A 12,710-nucleotide genomic window follows, 5' to 3' on the forward strand; every position below is an offset into this window, starting at 1 on the left:
TAGAATATTCAAAGGCACATAATGTTTTAACTTATACAGTAAACCAACAGTGCGTGACACTCTCTTTGAAACGTAATGTACATGATCACTCCATTTCAGATTTTCATTGATGATAGTTCCAAGAAATTTAGTATTTTGTTTTTTCTCCAAATATTCACCATCCAAGACTATTTCAGGTATAGGTTTATCAGTTGCATTTTTCCTGCTTTGAAAATGGATATAATTAGTTTTTTTCAGATTCAGAGACAATTTGTTGCTCCTAAACCACAAAGACAGCTTAGGTAGCTCGGTGTTCAGAATTCTCTGAAGTGATCGAAAATCGGAATTGGAGCAAAACACATTAGTATCATCAGCAAATATAATATATTGTAATGATGTAGTTGAGTTCGAGATATCATTAACATACAGTAGAAACAATAAAGGACTGAGTATCGATCCTTGTGGGACACCACATTTCATAGGCAATAATGATGAATCTACAGATTCGTAGCTTACATATTGCTTTCTACCTGACAAATAATCATTAAACCAGTCAAGAGCAACTCCTCTTATTCCGTAATAATGAAGTTTGCTTGATAGTACCTTGTGATCAAGAGTGTCAAATGCTTTGCTTAAGTCCATGAATACACCAATAACATGCTTTCGAGACGCCAAAGCATTCGAAACCTTATCATATAATTGTGCAAGGGCTAAATCGGTTGAGTGGTATTTCCTGAAACCATATTGATCCTGATTCAGTAAGTCATTTTCTGTTAGAAAACAATATAGCCTATTGTATATAAGTCTTTCCAATACTTTGGACAAACTCGAGAGAATAGAAAATAGGGCGATAGTTTGAGACTTGGGAAGAGTCATCCTTTTTGTATATCGGAACAACCTTAGCAATCTTAAATGCTTCTGGAAATGTACCTGTCGTCAGAGAGAGATTAAAAATATGCACTAGTGGGGTTATTATATTTCCTATAACTTGTTTCAAAAGATATGTGCTTATCCCATCATGACCGTTAGCATAGCTTATTTTAAGAGAACGTGCAATATTCAAGATTTCAATCAAGTTTGTTGGTTTGAGAAATAATGACTTGTTGCAGGGAGTTTGAAGAAATTGTGAGAAGTCGAAGCTATTGTATTGGCCTGATTGGGGCCAACCCCAACAAAGTAAGCATTGAAGCAATTTGCTATTTCTTTTGAATCAACCATTGTATTATTAGTGTCATATGCAGTTCCAACATAAACCATATATGCAACATTATGTATGATCCAACAACATACAGCCAAGAATGAGTCCCGAGGGAGCGAAGCAACATAGGGCTGGGGCAGAGCCAGAGGGGGAGGGGGTTACCTCCCTCCCACGGTAAGGAAGATTTTGCATATATACTTGACATGGTGCAATTTGGTGCACGTCATGCCATACATGTGTCAAACGTGAAACAGGAGTTTTCAACAGGAACTGTATTTATCTCCACAGGTCAATCACCAAATAAACTGCACACAGATTGTGATTGAACAATGGTGCAAGCAAATACTGAACAAAATATCTAGGACTTATAAAACTTATAGCTAATATGTAATTTTCATTGTCAATTTTCGAGAACTTGTTCGTGTCAAACCTGAAAGAAATGTTGTCCATACAATATCTTTATGTCAAAACTCCAACATTGTAGTAACATTATGCTAAATCAAATTAAACACATTTAATGGCTGCTGTGTAGTTTAAGGAAGGGATGATTTCTACACACACGTTTTTCATTTGTAGAATCCAAATACCGGTAACAGGTGTTCGACCTGACATTTTATTTGAATATTGAATTCGTCCCCATTCATCTACGAGAAAATATTCAGACGATGTAAATGGGGGACATTCCCTTGAGAGGGGTAGTACAATTTTGGTAGAGCTAAGCTTTAGTTACCATAAAACAACAACACTACAATCTAATAGTTATTATTTCACCATGCTTCAAAGTTATAGAAAATTACGAAGACTATGGAAGAAAAATAACCTGTTATCATTCAAAAAGAGCCATTGAAACACAAGAAGGCGCTCTAAAAAAAACATTGGTTTGAACCATTTTTCATACAAAGTTATGCTTGTGATGTTGTGTTGAAATAATGATGATATAAAGAAATCATCAACAACTATTTAAAAACCTCTTTTAAAAATGTTTGAAAAGTGTAAGCATTTTATTAATTTTTAGAAAAATCATCTTATAAATTTGGGGCCCAAATTTATTCTGACTGGATATATTTATTGATATTTCAGCCGTTTCTAAATTTCAAATTTTACACTTGATTTTCATTATCTCACAAACAAATTATTTTGTGTAGCACCCACTTTACCAAAACTGAACTACCTCTTTAAGCGATAGGAATTTAAACAAAAAGTGACAATGCTTTCCATTTACTGAAACTTATGGAAAACATACATTTCAATAACATTCAATATGGCCTTGATCATGTTGGTAATGGCTGTCTGTTAGGATCATGCACACCCCTGCTGTAATGTACATGAATTCTGTGGTGCTAGTGGCGACTAATCAAACGAAAGTCCACTCTACTGCTTTCCGCTTGAGGGAAACATCATTACTGGTTGTGTCATAGCAGGTTCTTTCATGGTTTTGAATAGATGGAATCCATTTGCATGCCCACTTCAGTATTGATGTCCTTTCTCTGACGCATTGGGGTGATAAACTGTGTGGTTGACCCTATATCCATCGATACCTATAGGGCAAAAGAAAGAAAATGGGCATATCAGTGGCAATTATCAATGCATAAAGATAATACAAATGGTTGGGACTAATCTTCCAATTTGTCTTTTAGACGAAAAGGATTGACCCTGATAAGCACTCTATCAACAACAAAAACATATGCAAACTGGGAAAGGTAAGGCCGATATTCATTTAATCCTAAGAATCGTAAGGGGTTGAGGAGCAAGAGATCATCTTCAGTTGAAAATAATGACTCCGCTATCAAGCCAAAATTAACATGCACTGAATTAATCTGTAAACTCAACTTTGATGGTAATTCATCAATCAGATCCTGAGAAATCATAATTACAAGCTATTTTAGAATGATTACTGTAACCTTGACCTTTGACCTCATGACCCCAAGATTGTACCACTACATTGGCTTCATAAAATTCAGGTACCAGGTGTGATTAAAATCTGACATTCATTTCTTGAGTTTTTACAAATAAAGGCCATTTCGCACCTATAAATTCTGTGACCTTGAACTTTTACCTCATGACCCCAAAATGGTAAGGTACCGGTACGTAAGTCCCCTAAGATACATTCAGGTACCAAGTTTGATTGAAATCTGATATTCAGTTCTTGATATTTTGCCATTATAAACAGTCTTAGCATGTATTTATAATATACCGGCAGTCATATGACCTTGACCTTTTGAACTTGTGTCCCCAAATTCTGACCAAATATTTTCCCCTCAAGAGACATACAGGTACAAAAATTGATGATATTTTGTCTAAATAATGTGATCACAGTAATACAATATGTTTGTAAATATATATAAGCCCTGAGACATTTTATCTAAAGGCCTCCAAAATCCAAAAGATACACATATTACTGGTAATGTGTCAACTGGTTCTTATGATATTGTACACCTTAGCAGTTATCATAAAGCCTTGTGACCTTTTATTCCATGATCCGAATATCAATCATATCATTGTCACCCACAATGTGGGAACATACCAAGTTACAAATTGATCCATCAACAGGTGCTCTAAGATATCACAAGACTCTTCATGGGACAAAATCTCTCAAGGGTCCCGACACATGTGATGAGATATATCTGGCAAAATCTTACCCAACATTTAAGGATGTTTCACAGCCTCTTCACATTGACATGCATCCTGATGCTAAGCTGGTCTAAGTGCTGGTCTAGTATGTGGTTGTTCAAACTGCCTCTCGATCAAATGCTGCACAGGTATGGTACTGTAGTAAACAAATACATGTAAGAAGACAATAATACAAAAATATCAAAACATACACAAAATGGCGTTCTGCATTTATGCATTGCTATCATAAACATAAATTATATTTCCTCTAAGCTATCAAGAAGTATCGGTGAGTTGTATAAATTAAAAAAACTGTTCACATCTCAAGATATTGTGCTATATTTATAACGCGATTATATTAACACATTTAAATTATTGCAATGAAATATGGGGAAATACATACAAAGCTCATTAAAAATGATTCTTGCTCCAGAAACGTGCCATACGTATAATATCAAACAGTAAAATTTGATACCCACTCACTTCCCCTTGTTGTAAAGTTAAAAACTCTTTCCTTGTTTCATCTGGTAAAACTGAATATATTAATTGTTATGTTTAAATTTCATAGGGGTATCCTCCCTGAAGTATTTGATAATATGTTTAAGACTAATATTTTTTTCATACATATCCCACAAATCAATCTGTCATCAACTCATCGTCAGCTCAATCGGTAAGGACAGCGTGTTACTAATAGGACTTTGGATTTGACGTGAGGGTTTGAATCTCAGTTTATTCAGTTTTTTGCCTTTATAAATAGTGGGGCAAAGCAATAAATAATCGAAGTCCAATTGTTTGTGACCTCTTTTTATGTATGAAAGTGAGTTCATACTGGAATCTGGGCTCGCTGGGGTACAAAAAAATAAGACCCGGCCTGAAACGACCTAGCCGATTGACCTTCCTAACATCACAATAAAAGAATTTGCTGAAAATGATGACATTCTGGGAGAAACGAGTCACTGTGTATGGCACCAAGTGATGTGAGGATGATAAGATGCATTTCAGTGTTTTCACAAAATCAAGGAGGGGTACAATTTTTGAAAATCTTACCCTGCATTTGGAGAGGTTTCACAGCCTCTTCACATTGACATGCATCCTGATGCTAAGCTGGTCTAAGTGCTGGTCTAAGTATGTGGTTGTTCAAACAGCCTCGCGATCAAATGCTGCACAGGTTTGTTACTGTAGTAAAGAAATAAGAAGACATTTATACATAATAACACAAAAAAAATATACACAAAATGGCATTCTGCATTCATTGCTATCTTAATATGAGCACTGGTTTCTCTTACAGCACGAAAAGATCAAGATGTTAATTTGACACATGTTCATTGGCTATTACACTGAATTTTAGTTTTTCTAGAAGAATTAATCATGTGTAACCATGTGTCAAATAAACTGTATACACGTCATACAGTAATTTGTTGTAAAATCTGACACAAATTATTGCTGTATTAACCAGGAAAGCAGAGTTCTTTTTCAATGAAACTTTCACACATCATACGGACATATCTAACAATAGGTGAATAGGTGAATAGGTGAACAGTTCATACTGGAATCTGGGCTCGCTGGGGTACGAAAAAATAAGACGCGGCCTGGAACGACCTAGCCGATTGGCCTTCCTAACATCACAATAAAAGAATTTGCTGAAAATGATGACATTCTGGGAGAAACGAGTCACTGTGTATGGCACCAAGTGATGTGAGGATGATAAGATGCATTTCAGTGTTTTCACAAAATCAAGGAGGGGTACAATTTTTGAAAATCTTACCCTGCATTTGGAGAGGTTTCACAGCCTCTTCACATTGACATGCATCCTGATGCTAAGCTGGTCTAAGTGCTGGTCTAAGTATGTGGCTGTTCAAACAGCCTCTCGATCAAATGCTGCACAGGTTTGTTACTGTAGTAATCAAATAAGAAGACATACATAATAACAAAAACAAATATGCACAAAATGGCATTCTGCATTCATTGCTATCTTAATATGAGCACTGGTTTCTCTTACAGCACAGAAAGATCAAGATGTTAATTTGACACATGTTTATTGGCTATTACAATGCTGTCTTTCTATTTCAATTTAGTTTTTCTAGAAGAATTAATCATGTGTACCATGTGTCAAATAAACCGCATACACGTCATACAGTAATTCGTTGTAAAATCTGACACAAATTATTGCTGTTTTAACCAGGAAAGCAGAGTTCTTTTTCAATGAAACTTTCATACATCATTCGGGCATATCTAACAATGATTTTGGCATGGGATGAAAGACTCAAATGTCATTTTGGGCGATACCTGACAATTTCCAGGTGCACCTGTAAGGGTAGCACACCACTTGAGTCAAATCTTGTCAGTATTTGATTTGATTTGATTTGATTTATTCATCATCAATAACATCAGTGATTAAACATTTGAATACATCGTGAATGGTACATGTTCATAAATGAATATTATAGATCATATTAAAGAAAAACCTAACAAAGTATTGATATGCTAGACATATGTCTTTTCTCATAGAATATAGAAGGTGATGAAAAGGAGCCAAATAATAGCACATGTGCTAGTCGAGTCTGGCCCCTGTTCTTAGCACACACTTGGCAAAAATAAATATATCATTATCAAAAAATAAAACTTGACAGTAGAAGTATACATGTTGAGTAATACCGTAGCACAATTTCTACACTCCAAATATAATTATGAAGAGGATATACCAGGTTAAAAAGTCATAGATACATGTATCTACAGATTATTTATACAAAAAATTGCATTTTTTTGACAAAAAAAAACAACAAAAATGTAATATGGAGATTATTTACAATATATACATGTGTACTTGCATAATTCAATCACTTATTCATCAAGTAATCGTTGAGATGTTTACGAAAAGTGTTTCTAGACCCTTTGTTTTTGATTTCATCGGGAAGTTCATTCCATAATCGGGTTCCTACACAAGTTACTGAAAATTTGCCTTGTGTTGTTTTATACAGTGGTATACGTAGATGGCCCTTTTCTCTTTTTCTTGTATTGTATCTATGCTCAATTTTATCACAATAATCCGTCAAACAGTGAGGTAAATTATTATGTACTAGGTCATACATAAATGTACATAGAGACAACTCATAGAACTTGTTAATATCTAAGATTTTCAATTCGTAAAACAATGGTGCTGAACGACTCATAAAATGGCTAAATGTGATTGTCCGTATGGCCATCTTCTGTGTATACAGTATGCAATTTAAGTGAGACTTGTAAGTGCTCCCCCACACTTCAATTCCGTATGATATATGAGGTTGAATAAAGGTTTTATACAACAACACTAGGATATTTCTAGGCACAAAATGCCGTAAGCGGAAGAGGATTCCTACTTTTTGTCTGATGCATTTATTAACCATTTGTATGTGGGGTTTCCAAGTCAAGTGTTTATCAATCTTTATCCCAACAAAGAGCGAAGAATCAACTTCTATTATTTCAGCTTCTGATATAGCCAGTTGCCCTTGAACATTAATCTGCCGTCTCTGGTTTCTTATTAGCATATAACTCGTCTTTTGTAAATTAATTGTCAGTTTATTAGCATTACACCAGTCTGAAACAATTTGAAGATTTGTGTTCACTTCAGTCATATCAATTTCTTTTTGCCCTTCAGGAAATGTATGGAATAAGTTTGAGTCATCCGCAAAGAGTCGAAAGTTAAAGTAACGTGTAGCAAATGGCATATCATTAATATAAAGTAGGAAAAGCGTTGGGCCTAGGACAGAGCCTTGCGGTACACCACATGTTAAAGGCAGCATGGGAGATGTTACATTTCCGTACTGTACAAATTGAAATCTTCTATAAAAATAGTCCTTAAACCACTGTAATGCTATTCCTCGTATTCCATAGTGTGAAAGTTTGCTGTATAAAATATCATGATTAATTGTATCAAATGCTTTCTTAAAGTCTACAAATATCCCAAGTGTGATTCTTCCCTCATCCATTGAATTCCTCAAAGTGTTAACTAAATTTATCATTGACAATTTTGTACTGTATTTTTTACGGAAGCCATACTGGTGCTCATATAATACATGATTTTTTTCAAGAAAGTCAAGAAGCCTATTATTTACAATTTTTTCAAAAACCTTCCCAAGAACAGGTAATACTGAAATAGGTCTATAATTTCCTGCTTCATCTTTAGGTCCTTTCTTATAAACAGGTGTCACTTTTGCTATTTTAAAGGCATCTGGGAATTTACCAGAGGTGAAAGACAGATTGAAAATAAATGTAAGGGGAGAAGTTACATAGTGCACAGCATCTTTTATCAGCTTGATTGGCATATTATCATACCCACTAGCTTTCTTTACATTCAAGGCTATTAAATGGTTGCTAACCTCAGTCTCAGTAACTGGTTTCCAGAAGAAAGATTTGTCTACACCATCGTCTAAAACTTTCTCTGTATTACGATTTGTGTTTGGTATGGCATTCGCCAAATTTGGACCAACATTAACAAAGAAGTCATTAAATGCATTTGCAATATCTTGTTCATTACACAGGGTTTCATTAGTACCAGTATCATTCACACACAATTTATCCACCACTGTTGGCTTAAACGAATTGTTTCCACCACTTAAAATCTCGTTTACAGTCTTCCATGTTTTGCTAGTATCACCCTTATTTTCAAGGAATATCCTACTATAGTAATTTCTCTTTGAGTTTCTGATTATTGTAGTTAACATATTCCTGTACTTCTTGTATGTTGTTAAATAGACAGGATTGTGGTTGGTGGCAAGAACCTGTGAATACATTGTATGTTTCTTTTTTATGGAATTCATTATAGCTTTTGTAATCCAAGGTTTCTTAGGTTCGTTCTTTCTCCTTTTACCGTGTTGAGCTACAACTGGTGCATGCTCATCACACACTTTTGTCATGATTTCACAAAAACGGGAGTATGCGAGATCAGCATCATCCGCTGCATAAACTGATTCCCATGTTATATTGGCAAGCTCAGCATGGAATTTTGTAACATCATAGTTCTTGTAAGAACGAGACATTAATTTTCCTCGGCAAGACTTTTTCTTAAATTGTATATTAGACTTAAAAATGGTAAAGATCGGAAAGTGGTCTGTAACGTCAGATTCAATTATTCCTGCATGAATACTGGGAACATTCATATTGGTATATATATGATCAATCAAAGAGAAGCCATGTTGCGTTACTCTAGTAGGAAAATTAATCAATTGATGCATGCCGATACATTGCATGGAGGTGAGAAAGTTATCAGCTGCCATTTCATCGCCTAGAAGATTGATATTGAAGTCTCCAGTTAGCACACATTGACTTTTGTCTAATTTCAGATCATGTACAATACTTAACAGACTATCCTGAAACTCATGAATATCTGTATTTGGCTTGCGATAGATGACACCAATAATGATCTTCTTTTCATTAATTACTACTTCCAACCAAAGTGATTCAGCATGTGCTACTTCAAAATTTCCCAAAAGCCTGTATTTAAGGGAAGAGTGAATGTATGCACCAACACCTCCACCTCTTAAAGTATGATTGCGGCATTTCACCTCTAAAGTATAGCCTTGTATGCCCAAGATGGATGTGTCTGGTACGCTCCACACTTCAGATAAACATATTATATCAAATTTTGATTTGATACTACATTCGTATAACAGTTTTAGGTTTTCTATATTTCTATTCAAAGATCTGATATTGACATGTGTAAGAGAAAATGCATTTTCAGTTTTGGTTTGCAGAACATCATCAAAATTACCAGGTCTCTACTTTTAACGGAAACACCACCCGTAATCAATAATCTTACAAATGAGTTTTAGTAGTCCAGTCCATTCCACTAATAAGTTCAGAAAAAATAGTTTCCAGACTAATTGTATAATTTGAATACCCATTACAATACTACAGTAATTGTTCATGGGTCTGCAGATAGAGACTAGTCCATTGTCTAGGATGTACGCATCTACCATGCTTTGAATGTATGCAGGTAAGAATTGGCGCACACACAATGTACGTTTACTTTGGGCGCTTGCCTTTACCAAACTATCTAGCCTTAGCTTGGCAAAGGGGTACGTGTTTCTCAAAAATGGGCCATTTTAGCTTTTTTCCATTCCCAGGGTTTTCAAGGTCCAAATTGAAATTAAGCAAACTCCCATATAAGCTTAGATTTAGGTTTCCGAGATATCAGGGGCCATATACACCCAATTACATAATTTGTATAGTACTGTATGGTACTGTAGATCTATATATCCACGTCCATGGAATTGTTGTTATAACTTAAGCGATTTACATGTTGTGTTGGGACGTATGGGATGCTGGCCTGGATCAACCTTACCTTAAAGGGCAATGAAACTGTGGCTTTCGGTTATTATTATTATTATTATTATTATTATTGTTTAGAGGGTGAACAGACATTTGATTTAATACATAACTTGGCAATTTTGGCCTCCTGGATCCAATAAATCCTTACGTGAACATAGTAACATACCCACATTTTACTAATTCTTATGGTGGCAAAAGATGATGGGATAGGCCAAGTTCTTGTAAATTACCTGACATGCTTTGCAAACTCTGACGTACATGTACTGTATGTGCCAATGGTCGAACAGAAAGCTTTTCACTGATTTCAAAGCATCTACAACAAGTATTCAGATTTCAGACGATGGTTTCTTCAAGCATGTACATTGTAGTTGTACAGTGTCAGCCAAGCCCGAGGGCAAATTTTTTAATCAATTGCATGACGCGCAAAATCAGATCTACAGTACGAGTGGCTTAGTAAAGTGCGCGCCTTATGCCCAGGGGGGGGGGGGGGGGGATGCACTCAGTCATAGATTCAGACCTAATGTAATAGTATAAGACGGGTATGTGCTGCTACTGCCATGCGCGTAGCCAGGTGGGGGCGGTCGCCCCAAAAAAAACGCCGGCCAAAAAAAAAAAAAAAAAAAAAAAAAAAAAAAAGAAAGGAAGAGGACGTAGGAAGAAAAAGGATTAAGAGTCGAGAACGGTACAACAAATTGTGTTCTTTCTTTAATAATCTAATTAAAAACGTCAAAGCTTCCGCGCTATGCGCAGAGGAAGGGGAGCTTGATTCAAACAATGATTAAGAGTTGAGCCGAGGACGGTACAACCAATCTTCTTCTTTCTCTAATGAAACGTCAAAAGAAACTGAATTTAGATAAGGATTAAGAGTCGAGTACGGTCCAACGAATCGTCTTCTTTCTCTAATAATTTAATGATACGTCAAAGCTGCACCCACCCCCCCCCCCCCTAGGGAGCCGCTACGCGGGCTTCGCGTGCTCACTAAAATGAAATCCTGGCTACGCGCTTGTCTACAAGTAACGGCTAGTGCAACACGGTAACTGCAAGTTTAGCTAGACTAGATCTAGAGACTAGTACTAGTACTAGATGGATCTAGATCTAGTCTAGTATTGTTTAGTAGTCTATTCCTGTTTTCGACGCCTTTGGCGTCGGCGTCGGAGCTTCCTGGCCATGGAGTTCTATAAAGAATTTAGATCGACAAATCTATCGCTTTCATATGGCCCCTCCTTCATATTTACCGCAGCAGCAGTCTTTCACTTCAGTTTGGTCGTTTCTAAATCTAGAAATCTAATTCATCAACAAAAAAAACTAAAATAATAATATTAATAACTCATAAGACTAAGATGCCCTACAAGCATCGATGGATTAAAGTAAGTAAGTAAGTAAAGAGCCAAAAGCAAAGGCAAAGGAAAAGAGGCCATGCATTGTTAACGATAGATTTGTAGGCCTAGCCCTAGGCTAGAGTCTAGATCTATCATCTAGATCTAACTTAGTTCTAATTTATCCTCCTAGTCTATGATAAACTAACAACACAGGGTAAAGTACATACCAGCCTTCGTCCAGCTCGTCGAGTAAGCTGCCTCGACATCGACGTCGACAGCAATCATGTCGATCCTGCAAAAATGTGCATGCATTTCACGACACCGTTTGGCGTCCAGTCTAGTAGCTAGCTAGAGCCGCGAGTCGATCAGCCCGGCTGGCCGGCCCGGCCAAGGAGGCGCGCATCGCAGTCGGATATCCTGGTCGCTCGATCAAGCGAAAATCAATACTGTACGAAAATGTTAGAGTTTTCCTAACCCTAGCCAGCTAGCGCTAGCCCTAGGCAGCTAACCCTAGATTGTTCACATTTCAACGCAAGTTGGCGCTTTTTGCCTTTGAAATCGAGAGTCCGTCATGATCTTTGGGAAGATCAATACTATTTTGTAAACTTTATTTAAAAACAGGAAAATGCGTTTCCAGTAAAATTTCCAGCGGATTTAAATTACAATTTACTCCTGCTAACTTGGTATAAAAGGGCAATCAATAAATCCAAGAATTGGAGCCGTCAGAAAGGGCTTGTGTTACGGGGACATATACAAGTCCCCGTAACGCGGCAAGTCCCCGTAGCACGGGGATATACCGACAGAATGTCCGCGTAGCACTAGTTTTACATAAATATATATATATATATATATATATATGAATATATTCAAATAAATACCGCTATTTTTAGCTGGCATAAATAGTCATTTCTGACTGCAATGCCAAAACAAATTTAAATTAACAACAACAGGACTTTCTCACAGTGATGGCGGCAGTTGTGCTTCCTTTTCTTCTTAGGAGGCTCTTCTCCTTCAGGATTGGCCAGCATAAGTTGATAGGCAGTGGCCACCTCAGCATCTCTCATCATCTTCTGATGGAGCAGCATCATCACTCCAACATTATCAAAAGCCTCAGACATATCAAAATTGTAAATATTTAGTAGAGATGTTGTTCATACAGCAGCTGAGGAGGGTCTGAACCAGGTAGCCAATGGCCGGTATTTATTTAGTCGGCAAGTAGCGCCAAGCGGCGGCAAGTTCAAACCAATTTGGCGACCTTTGGCACAAACTAATCACCAAGTGGCGCAAAGTAGCCGTCT

At 36.5% G+C, this 12,710-nt stretch overlaps 1 long non-coding RNA gene across 1 annotated transcript; it reads right to left on the minus strand.

Annotated features, from left to right (window-relative positions):
• Positions 1-1,739: 1,739 nt before the first annotated feature.
• LOC105440988 lies at positions 1,740-11,904 on the minus strand. The gene is made up of 5 exons (XR_004065560.1): positions 11,640-11,904; positions 5,553-5,681; positions 4,835-4,963; positions 3,817-3,944; positions 1,740-2,715 (listed from the first exon to the last, which is right to left on the minus strand). It is a non-coding gene; the product is annotated as an uncharacterized LOC105440988 (long non-coding RNA).
• Positions 11,905-12,710: the final 806 nt, after the last annotated feature.

The sequence above is a fragment of the Strongylocentrotus purpuratus genome, unplaced genomic scaffold (assembly GCF_000002235.5).
Source record: "Strongylocentrotus purpuratus isolate Spur 01 unplaced genomic scaffold, Spur_5.0 spur5_scaffold_20, whole genome shotgun sequence".
In the NCBI taxonomy this organism is placed as follows: Eukaryota; Metazoa; Echinodermata; class Echinoidea; order Camarodonta; family Strongylocentrotidae; genus Strongylocentrotus; species Strongylocentrotus purpuratus.